Here is a 20808-nt window from a genome sequence, read left to right as displayed (position 1 = left end):
GCGATTCACGGATGTTGTCCCCCTCTGGATCAGGTACATCGACGATGTGCTGATCCTGTGGGGGGGCGATAGTGAATTGTTCCGTGAATTTGTTGCGGTCCTCAACAATAACACCGTGGGACTTTTTTTCACCTCAGAAATGGATTTGAAGAACATTTCCTTCCTGGATCTGTCCATTTCATTGTCTGCTGATGGGCATATTAGTACCAACGTTTTCAGAAAGCCCACAGCTACCAATAACCTTTTGAAATGGGACAGTGCGCACCCTGTAGCCCTTAGGAGAGGAATCCCTAAGGGCCAATATTTGAGGGTTAGGAGGAATTGTTCTCATCTCAGTGATTTTAGGGTGGCTGCTAAAGATCTCCAGCAGAGGTTTCAGTGTCGTGGTTATCCTCAGCAGTGTCTAAAGCAGGCTTACCAGCACTCAATGAGTACTAACAGGGATCGGTTGTTGTCTCCGAAAAAGAGGGACAATAGTGAGAATATTGTGAGGATCATTGGGACTTTTGACGGCGCCCATGACGAGGTGCGCCATGTCCTTAACGAGCACTGGGACATTTTGAAATCCGATCCGGATATTGGTGGGATGATTTCAGCCAACCCTTCAGTCACTTATCGCCGCAACAATAATTTACGTGACATGTTGACACATAGTCTGTACATCAGCCCCCGTCCGCAGTCATGGCTGCGAAACCCACTTACAGGTACGTTTCCTTGTGGATCCTGTAAATTTTGTGGGTTCATTAAAAAATCCAAAAGCTTCACTAACAGCACTGCGGATAAAACGTTCTTCATTAAGTCTTTCCACAATTGCAAGTCATTTGGTGTTGTGTATTTAATGACGTGTATGCAGCATCAAATATGTGGGTAAAACCATCAGAGAGCTAAGAAGACGGATTGGGGAGCATATTTTGGATATTACCAATCTCAAAGATACGCCAATTGCTCGTCATGTTCTTGACCTTCACAGGGGGGATACATCATCGGTCAAATTTCAAGTGATCGACTCTGTGAAGCCGTCACCAAGGGGCGGTGACTATGATCGCATATTGTTGCAAAAAGAGGCGAGATGGATTTTTTCTCTGAATACCATCAAACCATCCGGCCTCAATGATGCGATCTCATACGTCCCGTTCATCTAGTGACCAGGCTGATTTCTTTGTGTAACTGTACAATGCACTATGAGAAGTGGATTCATGTGTGTGATCATTGATACAAGTGGCTACACACATGAATCTATGTGTCTGTCCGTTTTTACACACTTCTCTTGGAGTGACTCTCCTTTACTGTATAATTACAATAAAGATGTCCATGCTGCGATAAATATATAAAGCCGCTTTGTAAATTCCTTGTTTTGTTTATGTGGCGCTTGCTGCGCTTTCCCTGTGACTCACCGTGTTCCTCCTCCCCTCAGCCTTTGGTTTGCCTTGTGCCGTGCCTCCTGGCCGGATTGGCTGATTGACGGAGGCGTGTCTAACAGGGCGGGGCTTCACCCTGTAAAGCTCGGCGTTCTGTGGGCCGCTTTGCGGCCATCACAGTGCCGGATTACATGCACACTAGCACGCAGCACCTCAGCCTAGAGGTTGCTAGCTCAGGCAGGATAGTGACTGTTTGTAAAGCTCCGTACCTCACACTAGAGGAAAACGGTGCTAGGCAGGGATCTCTATCACTGACTGTTTGTTTGTCCATTACCTCGGTCATTAAAACAACACTGAGGCTCTGGGCTCTAGTATTAACCTGGTGCACATAGCTCCTGATGAAATGCATCCCCAATGCATGGAAACGCAGCGTTGAGCTGTTGCCAATAAGGGACATGTCAGGGCAACCATTGCTCCTTTAATCCACCTGGAGTGATTGTTATTGCTCTGCCATAGTCCAGCACCTGTGATTATTAGTGCAGTGAGAGTCTGCGCGCTGGCTCTCACTGTTTTGGAGTGGTGTTTGGTGAAATTCCTATACCAATACATCCCCTTGATACCTTTCACCCTGGGATACACATCTTGAACCCTGTGGTTGAATGAGCCCCTTATGCTAGTAGCTTGTGAGATTACACTGGCAATCCAGATGGTGGTGCTATTTGGTATATATCAGTGTTTTCACAATTGTTAAAGTCAGTTTTGCACATTATACTGACGGTTGATACCCCTTATTTCTTAAATCAGACAATTAATAAAGACATTATTATTTTGTTTTAGCCCCTGGATATAGATGCACAACTGCATATGGGGTTGAGCACTTCCTGCCTTTTGACACCACGCTATTTTTTGTAGTTTGTATATAGATATATTTGGAGGTATAAACTCCATATTTAAATATGCCTGATTTTCATCCACAAGCGACATTAAGGTGCACCTGTGAGGCCTGGGCCTTATCAGTCAGTCTTGGATGGGACTCACAGCCTCCTTCCCCCTTCCATTGCAAGCATGGCTGCATGCTGGAGGTAACTGGGAGTTTGCTGTGGGTCGGCTCCTGGTATTGCCCATGGTATTGCCATACGGCACAGGTAGGTTACAGTTAGGTCCCGAGCTACTTGAGATACCTTTGTGTGGTGCTTGGGATCAGATATGTCCTTCACATAATGATATATTGGCTAAATTCTCAATTTTAACACCAGTTTGAGGGTTTAGTCAAACTTGTTTGTTTGCATCCACAGCAGTGCACCTTCCTTATTAATGTTTATTTTATATTTTTAGTTTTGCTTTATTTATTTTAGATGCATTAAAATAGTAAAAAAAATTGGCTGTAAAGGTGGACCTAACTTGGCCTACTTGGGGTCTTGTGGCCTCGAGACATAAGATCGTAGTGTTGTGCTGTTGAAACAGCAACCAATGACAGTGAATGTGATTGTGCTGTAACCAGTCAAGTTTGGATTTCTGCCAACTGTTGTGTCGTGGGTACTTACAGGTCACAGCATGACCACATTCGCTATCAATAGTTCCAATGTAGTAGCATGATATTACGACTTCAAATACCTTAATACAATTTAAAATATACAAACACAAAACAGAAAATCCATATTTCAGAAGACCAGCATGTAAAAGATGCATTTACTGAAGGAGAGGGTTAGGGTTAGGGGACACCATTTGAGATCATCACAGTACATGGAAGGGGAACTCAAGGAGACCACAACTACTATACATGAAGCAGAGGAACGGGTGAATATTGCAGCCCTGGATTATGTACACAAACCTTCCATAAACCTTGTTGGAATTGGGTATCATCTGTAACGGTCGTGTACACACACACACAGGGGGGAGGGAAGTGACCACTGAGCTCCACCCTCACCGCTGGCCCTGCCTACTTGCCTCGCAAGTCCTAATGACAGGGAACAACTGGACGGCAATCCCTAGCTTGGAATAAGTGCAGGGACGACAGACAGACAAACAACAGAACGTGAACGGAGCAAGTCAATACCAGGAAAACTACAAAGTACAAATGGAGCAAGCAGAGAATAGTCAGGAGAAGTCGGGGTCATAAATACCAGGAGAGTCCTGAAGTACCAAAGGAGTCAGCAGAGGATCGTCAGGAGGAAGCCAGGGTCAGAATACTAGGAGAAGAGCAAAGTACACAAGGAGCAGGCAGAGGATTGTCAGGAATTCAGCAGGAGGTAAGTACGCCAGGAAAGACAAAATCGCAGGTGGAACCTAAATAACAGGCAATCTGTGGCCAGCAGATTGCCTGTTTAAATAGGGAGCCAGAGGGGTCATGTGACGTGGCCAGCGTCACATGACTCCACACAGAATGAATGCGCATAGATGCGTAAGGGGCGCGCATAGATGCGTGAGGGGCGCGCATAGTATTATCAGAAGCGCGGGCGACGCCGGACACGCTTATGATGCGCGTGCGCTCCGGACGTGCCCACCTCCTAGACGGCGCAGTGACATCATCATTATTTGAAATACCTGACTGTTCAGTTTTCATATTGTATATTCTTTAAAGATTCAAGTAGTATCCTTCTAATTGGGTAAGTGAATCTGAAATCCATATTTTAAATGGTTGTCTGGCCAATCTTGTTTTATTTTTCAAGGGTTCAGATTGATTGGCTGAAGAGGCATCATGTGTCGATAGGGGCCAGGAAGCAAAGACCAGTGGGGCCCGGAGAATGTTAGAATAGGAGCAATGTGGTTCAGTTGAGGTGAGTATGACTTCTATTATAAAGGTATGGTATCAGCGCAGGAAAAAGGACATAAGGCCTAATCGGATGGTTTTAAATACCTGTTCGGCAGAATGTGGGCTTGAGAATGCTCCTCCTGTAAGTAAATTCTTTTTAGCACTAAACAGTGCTGGATGGACAGCGATACTCCGTGCTCAACTTCAAAAAAGGCGCGCGCCATGCTCCGGCCGGCAGCTGGCGCTTGTACGAAGGAGCTTGTTGGTAAGGGAATCCGAGAACGTAGCGTGTGACGTCACAGCTGTTGGACGGATACCTCCGTGGGCCAAAAGACCAGACCTACGCGTTTCGAAGTCGTCGGACTTCTTCGTCAGGGATGGCCGTTGTGCTAGGTCCTGTGGAGTAAATAGGATTCCGGTTCCCATGGTGACCGCTATCCAATCCGGAACTGTTGTTCTAGATCTACATGTCAGGAAGAGGTATGCGGTGTATTCTAATGGTTCAAGGGTTCCTTTTCCTTGTCTTTGAGAGATATGATTTTTAGACTACTTTATTAGGGGTGTTGGAATATTAAAAGGCAAATAATTCCATTTCTTGATTCAAGCCTCTTGGGGCTAAGCTATTTAGTCTAAAAATCCACTTACTCTCACAGCGGGACATATGTTGAATATAGTCTCCTCCTCTTATGTTCGGTTTAACCCTTTCGATTCCCCCAAATGTGGAACCAGAAAACGTGCCCCCATGGTATTCAGTGTAGTGGCGGGATAGTGGGTGGCCATCATATTTTTTATTTATATTATTTAGATGTTCACCCATTCTGATTTTAAGTTCCCGTTTTGTTCTACCTACATAAAGTTTCTGGCAAGGACACTTAATGAAGTATATCACTCCCCTGGTGGAGCAGGAGATATATTGGTTGATTTTATAGGTGTGATGGGTATCACCTATCTCTGTTATAGGAAATTTGATTAAACCGGGTTTTACCTTTTTACAGTTCTTACATAATTTGCAGGGAAAGAACCCTCTTTGTCCTCTCTGGGTAGTTTGGAATTTATTTAGAGAACTAGATGGTTTACATGTGGGTGCTAACATGTTAGCTAGGTTCGATGCCTTCTTAAAAATAAATGTCGGGTGTGTCTGAATTTTTTCCCCTATCATTTTGTCTTGACGTAGCATTTCCCAATGCTTCTTAATGATCTTTTTCAGGATAAAAGAACCTTCACTGTATGTTGAAATGATAGGGATTTTAATTAGGGCATTGGTTGAGTCCGTCTCCTCATTGATTTGTTTTTTGTCTTTTGTGTCCTGCAGAAGTATATTGCGGTCAACATCTCTAATCTGATCCACAATTGTTTCTAGATCTTTATTATTGTAGCCCTTTTCCATAAATTTATTATTTAGCTCCCTAGTCTCTTCTTCAAAATGCGTGATCTCAGAGCAGTTTCTACGTATCCTTATATATTGACTTCTAGGGATATTTGTAAGCCAGATGGGCAGGTGACAGCTGTACAGTGGGATGAAACCATTACAATCTGTAGGTTTATGGTATGTTTTTGTTTGAATACTCCCTTCACTGATAAATATTGTTAGGTCTAAAAAGTTAACTTGTTCCCTACTGTAGTGTGACGTGAAATGTAAATGAAACTCATTTTTATTTAAATCATTTAAAAACTTCTTAAGTTCTGCTTCTCCATTTTTCCAAATAAAAACAATATCGTCGATAAAACGTTTCCAAAGGACCAGACCCGCACCAAGCTCGCCACAGGGGAAGACGGCAGACTCCTCCCATCGACCCATGTATAAATTTGTGAAGCTTGGTGCGAATCTGGTCCCCATCGCTGTCCCCCATGTCTGCAAATAAAATTCATGATTATATTTAAAATAATTGTGGGTGAGGATAAACATGGTAATAATTGTGGGTGAGGATAAACATGGTAAGGTTTGTCTTTTTGCTGATGACACAAAGATATGTAACAGGGTTGATGTTCCTGGAGGGAAACGCCAAATGGAAAAGGACTTAGGAAAACTAGAAGAATGGTCAGAACTCTGGCAACTGAAATTTAATGTGGATAAGTGCAAGATAATGCACCTGGGGCGTAAAAACCCAAGAGCAGAATATAGAATATTCGACACAGTCCTGACCTCAGTATCTGAGGAAAGGGATTTAGGAGTAATTATTTCAGAAGACTTAAAGGTGGGAAGACAATGTAATAAAGCAGCACGAAATGCAAGCAGAATGCTTGGATGTATAGGGAGAGGTATAAGCAGTAGAAAGAGTGAAGTGCTTATGCCGCTGTACAGAACACTGGTGAGACCTCACTTGGAGTATTGTGCGCAGTACTGGAGGCCATATCTCCAGAAGGATATAGATACTCTAGAGAGAGTTCAGAGAAGAGCTACTAAACTGGTCCATGGATTGCAGGATAAAACTTACCAGGAAAGGTTAAAAGACCTTAATATGTATAGCTTGGAAGAAAGAAGAGACCGAGGGGATATGATAGAAACTTTTAAATACATAAAGGGAATCAACTCGGTAAAGGAGGAGAGCATATTTAAAAGAAGAAAAACTACCACAAGAGGACACAGTTTTAAATTAGAGGGGCAAAGGTTTAAAAGTAATATAAGGAAGTATTACTTTACTGAGAGGGTAGTGGATGCATGGAATAGCCTTCCTGCAGAAGTGGTAGCTGCAAATACAGTGAAGGAGTTTAAGCATGCATGGGATAGGCATAAGGCCATCCTTCATATAAGATAGGGCCGGGGCTATTCATAGGATTCAGATATATTGGGCAGACTAGATGGGCCAAATGGTTCTTATCTGCCGACACATTCTATGTTTCTATGTTTCTATGTAACATGATGCAATCCCCAATGAAAGTGATTTGATTTTTTGGCATTTTTCCATCCTTTTCCAAAAAGTATTCACTAGCAGATCTTCCTTTGGAGTTTTCTATCACGGTATACAGTGAAGTTACGTCTAGGGTACCCAGGATATACCCGTCCTTCCACTTAATATTTCCCAATAGTTGTAAAATATGTTTTGTATTTTTAAGATAGGCCGGGAGTTTTTGTACGTGGCTTTGTAATAGGGTGTCGACATATTTAGATAAATTCGCTGTCAGACTGTCGATACCAGATATAATAGGGCGTCCAGGGGGATTGGTTTGATGTTTGTGAATTTTCGGCAGGTAATAAAAAATCGGGATTTTGGGACATTGATTGTTCATATATGATGCTTCTTCCGTGTTTAGTATACTTTTTGATTTTCCCTTTTTCATTAATTGGTTCAATTGGGTTTTATAGCTGTTAGTTGGGTCCAATTCCAGTTTTCTGTATGTTTTTTTATCACTCAGGAGTCGCATAGATTCCTTATGGTAGGATTCCTCGTCCAAAATAACAATCCCCCCCCCCCCTTTGTCCGCAGGCCTAATTATTATATCATTATTCGTTTGAAGTGAGCGAATAGCCTTTATTTCTCCTGGTGATAAATTATTCTCGCCCCTGCGTTTCTTGTTTGGGTTGATCTTGCGCAGGTCACGTAATACTAAAGTCTGAAATGCTGTGAAGGCATTGGAATACTCGCTGAGGGGGTTGAAATGGGACTTGGGTTTCAGTCCTGTGTGTATGGGGGCTTCGATAATAGTACTGGGGCCAGTGACATTAGTATGTAGGCTGTCTATCGGTAAGACAGATAATTGCTCATTTGAGGTTTTATGAAGGTTGATAGTGTCACTGTTTATTTTGTTTATATATTTATTTTTATTTTTGTTTTTATTTTTTCCTTTAGGGCTAGTTGCATATTTAGAATAATTCGGTTATATATTTTCATTTCTTTTCATAAATTTTTTTTTTAAAGCAAGGTTTCTCAAAAATTTCTTGACCCCTATAAAGGCATCAAAAGGGCAAAATTTAGAGGTAGGGGCAAATTTCAGCCCCGTCTCCAGAAGATTAAGCTCGTTCTCTTTTAGATTATAACTGCTGAGATTATGGATACCCTGTCCTTTGGTAGTACAATGGATGACTTTTTTCTTTTAGTTAGTCCCTTCCCTCTGGACCCACTTTTGTTTTATTTCGGGATTGTCGTGCCTGAAAAAAATCCTTCTTTACTACCTTTTTTCTTCTGATTTTTTTTAGCCGTTGGTTGTGGTGTCACCTTTGGGCGTGGAAGGATTTTAGTTACTGCGCAGTGGTTAATGTTTTTGTGCAGATTTCCAGGGGTCATTGAGTCTGGGCGCTCTGTGGGAGCATGGTGATCTATGTTTTCTGTATCATCCACCCAAGGTGTAGATACGTAATTATTTAAATCCACATCAAGTGTTTCCACAGGACCTAGTACAACGGCCATCCCTGACGAAGAAGTCAGACGACTTCGAAACGCGTAGGACTGGTCTTTTGGCCCTTGGAGGTATCCGTCCAACAGCTGTGATGTCACACACTACGTCCTCGGATTCCCTTACCAACAAGCTCCTTCATACACGCGCCAGCTGCCGGCCGGAGCGTGGCGCGCGCCTTTTTTGAAGTTGAGCACGGAGTATCGCTGTCCATCCAGCACTGTTTAGTGCTAAGAAGAATTAACTTACAGGAGGAGCATTCTCAAGCCCACATTCTGCCGAACAGGTATTTAAAACCATCCGATTAGGCCTTATGTCCTTTTTCCTGCGCTGATACCATACCTTTATAATTGACATTTATACACTTTGTGGATCGAGGCAACTGATTTCTCTTTGGTACCCAGCAGCGGCTCTGTGCACGGCAGTTCACAGAGAAAGGACATAGTTGACATCTTTTACATATTTTAATGCCTTTCTCAGCCTTTTAAATAAAATGCTCTCCTGGACAACCCAAGCAAATTATGTTCCCATCAGTTTAAAGGTGTGACATGTCCTGAAATTTTGTTGAAGTCTCTGTTGGCTCAATTGCCTTTTTGCTAGAGCAGAGAACATCACTTCTATAAATGAAAGTTGATGGTAAGGGGTCTTGGTACATAACTGACATCCAAGCCAAGAAGCTTCAAGATATTTCCCAGGGTCTATTGGCATTTTGTAAAATGATGGATATTCCATGCACCAAGAAATTAGCCCAATTAATAATAGATACAGAAGGGGGAGGCTCAGATGCACAGATTTATCAATCTAGTCTGTTAGGAATCAAGGTCTAGAAAAAAATTCATTTCAGCTGAAAGCAACGCTTTTTAAGATTTTTTTTTATATCCAAATGAAATCTTGTTATAGCATAAGAAATTGAAAGCCAGGATGAATTAAATTAGTCTGGTAAATGGTTAATTATATGGTGGATATCCCTTGTGAGTAACATGGGACATAATAGAGATACAGGTCCACTGATGCTGAAGCCTGGATTGTGCTTCTTTTATTCCAGACATCCACCACTGAATGAAATGCAAACTACTTAAAGAAATTACACAGTATTTAAGAAAAAAGCCTCAGTAAGCGCTTGTTTCCGTTATAACCTTTAAAGTTCAGAGGACAAAAACAGAAAGTGGCTTTTATCAAAATAGCCGGGCATTAGACATGTCAAAGAAAATGTGTTTTCACCATTTAATGAAGTCACTCAGGGTTCTTACAAACATCATGGTACATAGTGCTTTAATGTAAAGCCAAATACTCAAATGGAAGAAAATTGCTGCAGAACTCTACATGTAGTATACAGCAATATCAACGATGCAGTCAGGAAGGATCAGAAGGGGTTGGGAACAATAAGTATAAGTTTTCTTTATTATTTTTACAGGTTATCTACCTTTTATGAAAAAAATAACTCAAACAACCCTTTTAACGATAGGGCAGAGTGTTCCTCATAGAGAGAATTGTGCAGTCATAGAGTTACAGCTGCACAGTTCTCTTTATCCCCTCCTTGCACTCATCTCTATGGGTAGTGTAGGGAGGAACGCATCTTATGATTAGTGCAGGAAGCAATCAGGAAGCTAAAAAAAACTATGTTCAGCTACGGTATCTGCAGTGGACTGACTGGAACGTTGTGTGAGAGAGAGGGACATGGAGTAGTCTGTGTGGACAGGGAGCAGTCCTTATGGAGTGGAGAAATAATCTGTGTGAGGGGGAGCAGTCTAGGTGAATGGAAAGAGCAGTCTCTGAGAAGGTATCATGGGGAGCAGTGTGTGTGAGGGAACATCATGTGGAGGTATGAGAGGGAACGAGAGAAGGTGGTGGCATAGGAGTGGTCTGTGAAGGAAGTGGCCATGAGTGAAGGTTCTAAAAGAGGGGGGCATGGAGCAGTTTGTGAAAGAGGAGGGTATGAAGAGCATTCTATGAAAGAGACAGGGGCATGAGGAGCAGTCTATGCGAGAGACAGAAGGCATAATGAGCTGACTGTGTGAGAGAAAGGGGCATTAGAACAATATGCTTGCGAGACAAGGGCTTGAAGAGCAGTCTGTGAAGAGATGGTGGTGGTATGGGGAGCAGTCTGTTAGAGATGGGGGCATTAGGAGCAGTCTCTGTGAGATAAGGAAATAATAAGCAGTCTGGGCAACAGAGAGGAGACCATGAGGAGCAGTATGTGTGAGAGGGGGACACATAGGAGCAGTCTGTGACAGAGATGAGGACATGGAGAGAAGTCTCTGTAACAGAGGGGGGCATGTGGCAGTCTGTGTGAGAGATAGACGCATAGGAAGCAGTCAGTGTATTGGGGCCCCTAGGGAGCAGTATATTTGAGGGGGAACCATGGGAATAGTTTGTAAAAAAGGTGGGGGCATGAGAGTAATCTGAGTAACACAAATAGGGACCATATAGAACACTCCGTGTCAGAGGGGAGATGTATGTCCATTGTAGTCTCAGGCTTCCTGTTTCAGGGAAAACACTACAGCCTAGAGGCTGAAAAACCTGCTGGACATCAGGTATGTCAAATTATCTAGTTGTAAGACTTGGGTCACAGGGGATACTGATAATGGCCCCCCTTCATGGTCTTAGATCCCCAGGGATATAGACTTCAAACCCTTCTTTTCCATAGACAACCAGGATTGAAGACATTAACCCCATTACTGTCCTAGATGATTCCTTCTGTAGACCCTAAATATGTCACCATAAACCATTAACTACATGAAAGGAAGTGATTTTCCAGTCACTCTCTATAAATATACCCTAAACCCGTGGTTTTGCAGGTAAAAAATAATCATGGCAGAAAATGGCCTGAATGGGCTCAGCAAAAATGCTCATCAAAAATGTGACCAAATGTTTTTCATGCGTATTTAAAAGCAAAAAAAAATAAAAAAAATAAATAAAAAATATATAAAGATTTGAATGTCCTGAATGTTTTGGACCCAATACTGATTTTGGCTTGAAAATACTTACCCAAAATGCTGTTAAAGTGGAATATGGTAGGAACTAGTGTGATACAATTTTCCATAGAAGGAAATGGCATATCTCTAAATCTTTTTCAAAAGTAAATCACTTTTATATTTTGAACCTGTATGAAAGAAGATGATATAATGATATATCCAAATATGTGATAAAATATAATACCTTAAAGGGAATGTGTCATTAGAAAATGATCCATTGTTTAAATAATTTTTTTATGTTAAACATATTTTTCACCCCTTTAACCACCGTGACATATGGAGCAGGCAGCTGCAGTAAGCCTGCGCCATCAACACTGATGACGGCACCCGTGAGGTAAGACAGAGGGATTCGGCACTCTCTGCCTTCCGATTGGAGCCCCCACAGTGAAATTGCAGGGCTCAGATTGGCTACCATGGCAGTCTGGACACTGCTGAAGCCTTCCAGGCCTGCAATGGTAACCTTCCGGCTGCTGTGTGCACGAGGCACAGCACAGCAGTTACATTGTAAAAATACTATTCACCCTAATAGATCTATGTTAGGGTAAATAGGGTCCCTGGTTCTAGCCCCCTAAGGGGACTAATAGTCATATATATAAAGGTGAGTGTATGTATGTGTGTGTATGTATGTCCGCTAAAGGAATCTGCACCATTGAATTTACAATCACAAAATTTGGCACACAGGTGCATCAGGTGTCCAGGGAGGCTTTAGACCAGGTCTCTAGCATGTACCGTTCCTGAGATATTCCCAAAAAAATGCATTAGCCAATAGAAGCCTGGTCACATGACCCTTATCAGCCAATAGAAGCTTGCAGGCCCTTAGTCTCCATATACACAGTTTTACACCAGTTTTCCATAACAACCCAGCCATTTTTCTTCACTGCTGTTGGAGAGCTTTAAAGGAAATCTGTCAGCTTTGGTGGGGTGAAACCATTTTCTACTGCACCGGGTAACACCAGCCCTAGCAATGCCACTGCCCTTAACAGTGTCATCCACAGGAAATCTGTCACCAGGATAATCGCTATTAAAGTAATTTGCTCCCACACTGGCGCCCATGAAGTAATTTGCCCCCATACTGCACCCCCATGAAGTAATTTGCCCACACACTGCACCACCTGAAAAAATTTACCCCATACTGCCCCCATGAAATAATTTGCCCCCACACTGTACCACCTGAAGTAATGTGCCCCCACACTGCACCCCTGAAGTAATTTGGCCCCACACTGCCCACCATGAAGAATTTTCCCCCACACTGCACCCCCTGAAGTGATTTGCCCCCACACTGCCCCCATAAAGTAATTTGCCACCACACTGCTCCCCATGAAGTAATTTTCCCCCAAGTAATAATCTGCCCCACACTGCCTCACATGAAGTGAATTGCCCCCATTTAATAATTTGCCCCCCTGAACTGATCTGCTATCACACTGCCCCATGTCCTTCTCTGCCCCCCCCCCCTCCCCAAAGTTGGCACACACAGAAAAAAAATAATACTTACCTGTGTTCCAGCATGGTGAGGCAGGCGCTCATTCTTCATTGTCCTGCGTCCCTCCCGGCACAGGCGCGCAATGACGTCATCACGCATGCCGCAATTTCACTACTGCATAGGCCTCAGACCTACTAGGTCTGAAGCCTATGGCAGTGATCGGCGGCGGGCCAGGAAACTATTCGCTCCCGTGCCCCGCTGCAGTATGTGAACGTTTGAGTCGGCGTTGGGCCCCCCAGGGATGCTGGGCCCGGGGCTACCGACCCGAACACCCCTATTATAATCTGCCACTGGGTTCGGTGGGTGACTCACCCCATCAGACTCACCGGCGGGTGACTCACTCCCCTTGCAACGCCACTGGTTAAGGGAGCGGAGTGCTATGGAGGTCAGAGTTCAGGGAGCAGGTAGAGTGGCCATTCAGACCACCTTCAAAAGACGGACTTAAAAACCCCGGTTAGGCCACGCCCCCTCCTACTCCACAGCCGATGGGGATTGAAAAAATGAAGCTAAAAATCAACTTATGTCAGCTTCAGGGGTAGGAGGGAGGGTGACTTTCCCCCTGCAGCTCACGCTCAGACAAGCTCAGACGGAGAACAGGAAGTCTGAAAGCCGGACTCTCCTGCCTAAAACCGGACCTCTGGCCCTCCTAGGGGCAGGCTGCTGTGGAGGTCATATTTAAGAGGACGGTCGACTATGGAGGTCAGTGTTAAGGGGCAGATTGCTGTAGAGGTCACTGTTAAGGGGGCAGGTGTTGTAGAAACCACTGTTAAGGAGACTGTGGAGTTCAATAATAAAGGGGCCGCCGCTGTTGAGGTCACTGTTAAAGTGGCGGGTCACTATGGAAGTCACTATTAAGGGTTCAGGCACTGTGGAGGTCTCTGTTAAGGGGGCAGGGAACGGTGGGAAAAAAAAGTAGATACTGTCTTTTAACAACACACACAAACATTAAATGAAAAAGATTAAATATACCCGAGCGAAACCAGGTCCTTCAGCTAGTCTAATATATAAATCTGAGTGTATGTATGTGTGTATGTCCGCTAAAGGAATCTGCAGTGTCGCATTTACAATCACACAGGTATGGCATATCCTACATTAGCCTACATTAGCCAATAGAAGCCAATAGAAGATTGCAGGTCTTTATCCTCATATCCCAACTGCCATACACAAGGTTACATGACCCTTATTAGCCAATAGAAGCTCGCAGGCTTAGTCTCAACATACACACAGTTTTACACCAGGTTTTCAAAACAACCCAGCCATTTTTCTCTACTGCTGTAGGTCAGCTTTAAAGGGGCAGGGTGCTGTGTATGACACTGTTAAGGGAGCGGAGTGCTGTGGATGTCACAGTTAAGGGGGCAGGTAGGGTGGCCATTTAGGCCACCCTCAAAATACGGACTTAAAAAATGAAGAGAAAAAAGCCGGAATTAGACTTACCGGTAATTCATTTCCCACAAATCCACCATGACGGCCCAGAGAGATTGACCCCTGACCTCTGTAGGGGCAGGAACAGAGATAGGTTTAAAAGGACCCCTCCCACCACCATTCACCAGTGAGTTCCAGATTATAGTGCTACAATCACCGGTTAACAAGTGAAACAACAAAGTGCTTTTTTTTGTTTAGTTTCTTTGTATTAAGTCATACCAAATCATTGGAGGAAAATGTTTTTTTTTTTTTTTTTTTTTTCGGGTGGGATATCATGCCGTCATGGTGGACTTGTGGAAAATGAATTACCGGTAAGTCTAATTCCGGCTTTCCACTTCACCACCATGACGGCCAAGAGAGACATAACAAATTATATACGTCTTAGGGTGGGGCAACGGCCTGTAGGACCTTGCGACCAAAAGCCAGGTCTGAGGACCTGGATAAGTCAAGTCTATAATGTTTAATGAAGGTGTTTACACTAGACCAGGTTGCAGCCTGGCATATTTGATCTAGGGAAGCTCCTGCCCTTTCAGCAAAAGAGGCAGACATGGCTATCGTAGAGTGAGCCCGAATGACCTCTGGACAACTGATGCCTTCGATCTTGTAGCAGTCTGTAATAGTCTGTTTTACCCATTGGGCAATGGTAGATCTGTAAGCTGCCTTCCCCTTATTTTTACCACAGAAGAGCACTAGTAAGTTGTCCACCTTCTTCAGGTCTCTAGTGACCTCTAGGTATTTTAGCACTGTTCGTTTAACATCCAGGGTATGGAAATGTTCTTCTCCAGAATTCTTAGGGTTTTCACAAAAGAGGGAAGAATGATCTCCTGGTTCCTATGGAAGTCTGTTACTACTTTTGGCAAAAACGTCGGGTCTAGCCTCAAGGTAACACAATCCTCCTGTATTGTGAGGTATGGTTGTCTTATTGACAATGCTTGGATCTCGCTCAATCTTTTTGCTGATGTTATAGCAATAAGAAAAGCCGCCTTCTGAGAAAGATGCTTCAGAGAACTTGAGTCCAAGGGTTCGTAAGGCGGACCTGTGAGTCCGTTAAGGACAGTGTTTAAGTCCCAGGTAGGCACCCTTGATTTGAGAGAAGGTCTTAGTCTGGCTGCAGATCTCAGGAATCTTTGGATCCATCTATGGCTGGCTAATTCGGAATCAAAATATGCACTAAGTGCTGAGACCTGGACTCTAAGGGTAGAAGGACTTAACCCTGACTCTAGGCCCTTCTGCAGGAAATCCAGAATCTTCAGTATATTAGGTTTGGTTTGGTCTGGGGCTTCGTCGCCTGACCAGGTACAGAATTTCTTCCAGATTTTAAAATAAATGTCGTTTGTCACCTTCTTTCTGCTGGCCTTAAAGGTAGAAATAACCCCTTCAGAGAGACCTCTACGTCTTAGAAGGTTGGACTCAGGATCCAAGCCGAGAGATTGAAGATTTCCGGATGGGGATGGAGAACCGGCCCCTGGATCAGGATATCCTTCCTCTTTGGGAGAATAAAAGCTTCCTGTGGGGAGAGTTTGGTTAGAATCGAGAACCAGCTCCTCTTGGGCCAGTACGGGGTGACCAGGATTACTCTGGCCCTGTCCCTGATGATTTTTTGGAGAATTTTTGGGATTAATGGGAGCGGAGGGAAGGCATATGCAATGTCCCAGTTCCAGTGTAGGGAGAAGGCGTCGATCGCTAGGGCCTGTCCCTTGGGTTTAGGGAGCAAAAGGTTGATACCTTTGCGTTTAACCTTGTAGCGAATAGGTCTACCAGAGGGAGGCCCCACCTCTGGACAATCTGATTGAAGATGTCCCTGTTTAAAGACCATTCCCCCTGGTCTATGGTATTCCTGCTGAGGAAGTCCGCTGCACAGTTTAGGCTTCCTTTTAAATGAATTGCAGATATCGACTTTACATTCTTTTCCCCCAGAGGAAGATTTTTCTGGACAGACTTTCTAGTTTCTGAGACCGTGTGCCCCCCTGATGTTTGAGGTAGGACACGGTCGTTACATTGTCTGAATAAACCTTTATATGTTGGTTCCTTAATTTTGGAGCGGCTACTTGTATTGTCTCCCAAACTGCCCTGAGCTCCCTGTAGTTTGAAGACTGAGCTGCAATTTTTGGAGGCCATCTCCCTGGTAGAGATCAGAGAAAATTTTTGCGCCCCACCCCTGTATGCTGGCATCGGTATGAACAAGCACTGCTGGGGTTCGGAAGCAGACCATGCCCTTCATTAAGTTTTTTGTTTAAAGCCACCACCGGACTAAGGATTTTATGTGGCCCGGGATCAGGATTTTCCTGTCCAAAGAGGATAGATTTTTGTCCCATTTCCTTATAAGCCAGGACTAAAGGGCTCTGTAATGGGCCTGGCACCAAGGGACTGCTACTATGCAGGCTGTCTTCTGACCTAAGAGACTCATCGTTTCTCTGCACGAGAAGGAGCGACGTCCCAGGAAGGCCCTGATCGCTTACTGCAGGTTCTGAATTCTTTCTGCTGGAAGAAAGGTTGTTTGTTTTTCTGAATCTAACAGAATCCATAGGAATTTTACCCTGGTATTTGGAACTAGGGATGACTTTTTTAGGTTTATCACCCAACCTAGAGATGTCAGAAGGGAGAAGAAGATGTCTTGGTCTGCTATAGACTGATATACCGAGTTTGAAATCAGTAGAAAGTCGTCTAGGTAAGGAACGACCGTCACACCCTGAGACCTCAGGGAGGCGACCATCTCTACCACCAGCTTCATGAAAATCCTTGGGGCTGAGGCCAGACCCTCTATGATCCCTTACTGAAAACTGCAGGAACCTTTGAGACTGAGAGTGAATAGGAACATGGTAGTATGCATCCTTTAAGTCGATTGTACAGAGGGACGCATCTTTTTGAATTAAAGGAATGGTGGAATTTAGAGATTCCATCTTGAACTTTTTGTAGATAACACATTTGTTTAGCCTCTTGAGGTTTATGATCATACGGAAGGAGCCCCCCGGTTTCTTTACTAAGAAAAGGCTGGAGTAGAAACCTTGCCCCCGTTGAAGCTCGGGAACAGGAATCACTACTCCCAAGTCCAGGAGATTCTGGACCTCCCTCCAGATCTGGCTGTGCTGAAAAGAAGAAGGGTGGTGAGAAATCAGACAAATTTGGAGGGGGGGAAGATAACTCTATCCTGTATCCGTTTCTGGCAAGATTTTGAGCCCAGAGGCTGGGAGAAGTCTGCTGCCACTGAGCAGAAAATTGGGATAGTCTTCCCCCTATCCTGGCATCACTGTTTCTCACCTCCCTTGTTTTGGGGATTAAGGAGGAATCCTCTACCCCTCTCCCCTTTTGGGTAACTCCAACGTCCGGATTTACCTTTAACACGAAAGGAGCTATTTTGGGAATATTGACTACGAAAGGAAGTTTTCTTTTTAGCGGTCTTCTCCTCAGAGAACCCTTTCTTTTTTTCCGTAGCCTTCTCAAGGATCTTGTCCAGTACAGGACCAAACACGTATTCCCCTGAGAAGGCTATAGAACATAACTTCATCTTGGAAGAGATGTCACCCGACCAAGATTTCATCCAAAGTGCCCGCCGGGCAGCATTGTACAAAGCGGCGTCCTTGGCTGAGAACCTAATTGTTTCTGCAGAGGCGTCTGCTAGAAAACCCGTGGCGGATTTTAGTAGGTGAATAGTATCTAGTATCTGGTCCCTAGACGTCTTGTTAACTAGATGACTTTCTAATTCATTCAGCCACAGGTACATAGACCTGGTGACTGAAGTAGCAGCTATGTTTGTCTTGACACTAAACATGGCTGCCTCCCAAGACTTCTTTAATAAACTGTCAGCTTTCCTTTCCATAGTGTCCCTTAACTGACAGGAGTCCTTAAATGGAAGTGAGGTTTTTTTATTGACCTTGGCCACCTGGACGTCAATTCTAGGGACCTCGTCAAAAATCTTAGAATCTGACGGGTCAAACACAAGGCGGTTCCTGAATTCCTTGGATATTCCAAGTTTCTTTTCTGGATGGGCCTATTCATCCATCATCATTTCCTTAATGTTTTTATTTATGGGGAAGACCCTGGAACGTTTGACCTTCAATCCACCAAACATCTCCTCCTGAACCGTATGGGGTCGCTGGATGTCCTCCACCCCCATGGTATCCCTGACAGCCTTTAAAAGGTCACTCATCTCACTGGGGGTAAAGAAAAATTTCCTAGAGTCCTCGACGATCTCACCCTCAGATAGGGTGTCGTCGTCCTCTTTTTAGAGGATGAGGCATCGTCCTCTAAATCTTCGGAGTCAGAGGAAATATCTGCCATCCTTGGCCGTTTAGGTGGGCGAGACCCCCGGATATCCTCACGGAGGGAGGCCAGTGAAGACTTAACCTCCTCCTGAATCATGGATCTGAACTCCTGCATAATTGAGGGCTGTTCCTCTCTCACTAATTTGGCAATGCAATCCTTGCAATGTTTTTTAGTATAGTCATCAGGAAGCCGGACGAAGCACTGGATGCATCTGGCGGTCTTCTTTGACTTTTTTAAAGTTAGTTTGGCCTAAAGTGAGAGAGGCAGCCCATTAAATTTATGCCAATCTGGTATAGGAGCATAACTTAGATGCAGTATACCAGCAGACCCCCAGGGGGAGGGGAACAGTGGATACCACTAGGGTGCACCCCCCCCCCCCCCTTCCTTGCCACAATGGCGGATCCAGAGCCTGGTCTCGGGAGGGGCACTTTCAGATTATTTTCTGTCCGCCGCCACAAAACAATGGTGCTTATAGAACAGACTCCACAGTGTAGGCTATATGTGTATAACAAACATATTTCACATGAAAACTTACAGTTACTTGGCTTGGCCCTTGGGGATCTCGGACGCCACTTCCACACTTTGGCCGGGGGCTCGGCGGAGCTGATGTACTGTTTTATCCTAATGAGAAAGATTTCATAATAAGGATTTGGAGAAGGGGCAGAGGGATAGCAGAGCAGGGAGAGGCCGGTGCTGCTACTAGGGGGTCATACCATGGGGGAGTAATAAAGCCCACCATAATGCCCCCCCAGTAGTAATAATTCTCCTTATAATGTGACAGTGCAAAAAATACTCCCTTGTAATGCCCCCAGTTGAGCTAATGTCCCCATAGTGCCCCCATAATGTGCCAGTATAAAATACCCCTATATAGTGCCCATAGTAAATGACCCCATAGTGCTCCACACCCTCCTTCCTCCTAGTGCCCCCCATAATGTACCAGTATAAAATGCTCCAGTAGATGCCCTCAGTGTCCCCCATAATTTGCAAGTATAAAATACACCTTCTTAGTGCCCCCTGTAGATGACCCCATAGTACTCCTCTCCCCCTTCCTCATAGTACCCACCATAATGTGTCCCAGTATAAAATTGTACTGTACAGAGAGCCCATATAAAATACCCCTTCTTTGTGGCCTCAGTAGATGCCCCTATAGTGCCCCCAATCATGTGCCAGTATTAACAGCTCCCCCTGCCAGTAATAATAGCCCCCTATGCCAGTAATAGCAGCCCCCAGTAATAACAGCCCCCCTGTGCCAGTAATAACAGCCCCCAGTAATAACAGCCCCTCTGTGCCAGTAATAACAGCCCCCAGTAATAAGAGCCCCTCTGTGTCAGTAATAACAGACCCCAGTAATAAGAGCCCCTCTGTGCCAGTAATAACAGCCCCCAGTAATAACAGCCCCCCCCCCCTTGCCAGTAATAACAGCCCCCCCTTTGCCAGTAATAACAGCCCCCCCTTTGCCAGTAATAACAGCCCCCCCAGGTGCCAGTAATAACAGCCCCCCCAGGTGCCAGTAATAACAGCCCCCCCAGGTGCCAGTAATAACAGCCCCCCAGGTGCCAGTAATAACAGCCCCCCGCCAGTAATAACAGCCCCCAGGTGCCAGTAATAACAGCCCCCCGCCAGTAATAACAGCCCCCAGGTGCCAGTAATAACAGTCCCCCGCCAGTAATAACAGCCCCCCGCCAGTAATAACAGCCCCCCGCCAGTAATAACAGCCCCCAGGTGCCACTTATAACAGCCCCCCGCCAGTAATAACAGCCCCCCCGCCAGTAAAAGTATTGTATATAATAAAATAAAAAAACACACATACTTACCTCCATGTCAGCGATGCGATGCAGGCCTCTTCTGGCCTGTGTCCCACACTGTATGGCTCAGGCGGCGCGATGACGTCATCGCGCCCATGCGCCGGCCTCTGATAGGCTGCAGGCACTAGGCCGGCAGCCTATCAGAGGAAGGGAAAGGGGCACGCCTCTTCCTCCCCTACCGCAGCACAGGCAGGCATCTGTATCGCTGTCCTGAGGACGACGATACAGATGACTGGAGATGAGCGCTTCTACAATGGAAGCGCTCATCTCCCTGTGCCCAGCCGCCGCCGCCGCCCGCCGCCAGCTACAGAGAGCGCAGCGGGAAGAGTGCTTGGAAGCATTTTTTTATAGAGGCCCCGTCCACTTCCGGGTTTCGCCGGCAACCCAGAAGTAGCGTCAAACGCGCGCGACTGCGCAGAAC

The sequence above is a fragment of the Bufo gargarizans genome, chromosome 1 (genome assembly GCF_014858855.1).
Source record: "Bufo gargarizans isolate SCDJY-AF-19 chromosome 1, ASM1485885v1, whole genome shotgun sequence".
NCBI lineage: Eukaryota > Metazoa > Chordata > Amphibia > Anura > Bufonidae > Bufo > Bufo gargarizans.
The sequence above is the reverse complement of the archived record's forward strand: the minus strand, read 5'-3'. Positions refer to the sequence as shown.